Genomic DNA, 1,643 nt, shown 5'->3' with positions numbered 1-1,643 from the left:
TATATAGTGGATAAATCTTACATAATTATCTGCTTAATGTGCTGAAAAGTGGTGAAATTAGGGAACGAAAGATGCTGAAAATTCACCGGATTAAGCGGTTTATTATGTAAGATTTATCATGTGAAAGTTATTTTTTTCAGCTGCTGTCAGAGCTTTTTTTATAAATCTTGATCAGAATCCTCGACCCCGGTAAGTGATCTCGTATTCTTTGCTCTGAGTTTTTCTGATAAAAGAACACTCCAAAAACATTCTGGGGTCTCAAAAACAATGTTTCTAAAAACTTAAATTCTGACCCCGACGTGATTCGAACACGCAACCTTCTGATCTGGAGTCAGACGCGCTACCGTTGCGCCACGGAGTCCTGAACTTCGCGAAATCCATTTTATAGACTTTTGCTCTGAAAGGTTTTATCCTGATTCTGTATAATCATAAAAGATGCTGATCTACTTTAAGTTGATCAATCGTCTTTCTGCGACTGTATAGCAGTGTCCACTTGGACATATCTTTGCGAAAGTGCCTAAAACTTTTGGCGAGCTAGAATTTGAGAAATGCTAACTATCAGTTAACGCGCATTTGCCTAGACGATTGCTATCTCACGCGTTTGAACTGTTTGACATTGTTTTTTTGCTACTTTACGCAATTTTGCGTGCGGTTGGTTTGATTGGTTTGCGCGTGGCTCACGTGTGATTTAAATTGCGCTCATCCAAAGAAGGCACTTCATGAAAGCAGAAGTAATCAGAATCAACGCTGTTTAGTTGCCCTCAAACAAAATTTGTTTAGCAATTTTATTAGTCCTTTTGTCTGTTCATATGCAGTTTTTGTACCGATTTTTTGTCTGGCAAACAAAATCAACAAATTTTGACATTTTTTTTTGAAACAAGATAAACAGGTAACTCAGGTTGACAATTTTTAGTAAATACAAGGATCAAGTATGATGCCATATAAATCTCACGCTATTTCTTAGTAAGATCCTTGAACGAATTCCCAGAAATAATCTATGACTATTATATATAATATGCAGATAATTTATGATACTTGCTTGATTAGTAGGTGATCCTAAAATAGAAATCACTTATGAGACTAATATGTTTAACCCAAAATCTTATGATAATTATATCATTATAAGAAAAATCATTTATGGTACATGCATGATTATCAGGAAATCATTGATGATCAATGTATGATAATCAGGAAATCATAACTTCTTTATGCATTATTACCCGGAAACCATAAATGATTCCTGTACGATAACAAGAATATCATAACATTTTGAATCATTTAAATGACGGTTAACAATACTGCGGGAGATCTATGAACCTACCAAGTAAGAGAATTTCTCAAAAATCTTACTGGAGAAGAGAAAAATTTGGACAAAAAATCGGAATCCATTTATTTCATTTAGCAGAAAAAGCAAAATAAAGCTAGGAAACGGAAAGTGAATTAGAAAATAATCATTTAAGATTAAATAAAAAATATACATAGCACAAAAATACTTTCACAAAATTATACATGGCACTACTTAAATTAACAATTCAAAGACCAACTTCAAGAAAAAATCACAGCAAAGCAGTTTGGAATGAAATACGGGACGTGATTGACAACTCACTGCGTCAGCGCAAAAAAGTTGCACTCTATCAAGTGGC

General features: G+C 33.9%; 1 non-coding gene across 1 annotated transcript; it reads right to left on the bottom strand.

Moving 5' to 3' along the window:
- Positions 1-289: 289 nt before the first annotated feature.
- On the bottom strand, positions 290-361 carry Trnaw-cca (transfer RNA tryptophan (anticodon CCA)). The gene has a single exon. It is a non-coding gene; the product is annotated as a tRNA-Trp (tRNA).
- Between the last annotated feature and the right edge of the window lie 1,282 nt (positions 362-1,643).

The sequence above is a fragment of the Convolutriloba macropyga genome, chromosome 10 (assembly GCF_964194025.1).
Source record: "Convolutriloba macropyga chromosome 10, txConMacr16.3, whole genome shotgun sequence".
In the NCBI taxonomy this organism is placed as follows: domain Eukaryota; kingdom Metazoa; phylum Xenacoelomorpha; order Acoela; family Convolutidae; genus Convolutriloba; species Convolutriloba macropyga.
Note: the sequence above shows the minus strand (reverse complement) of the source record. Positions and strands in the feature narration are given on the sequence as shown.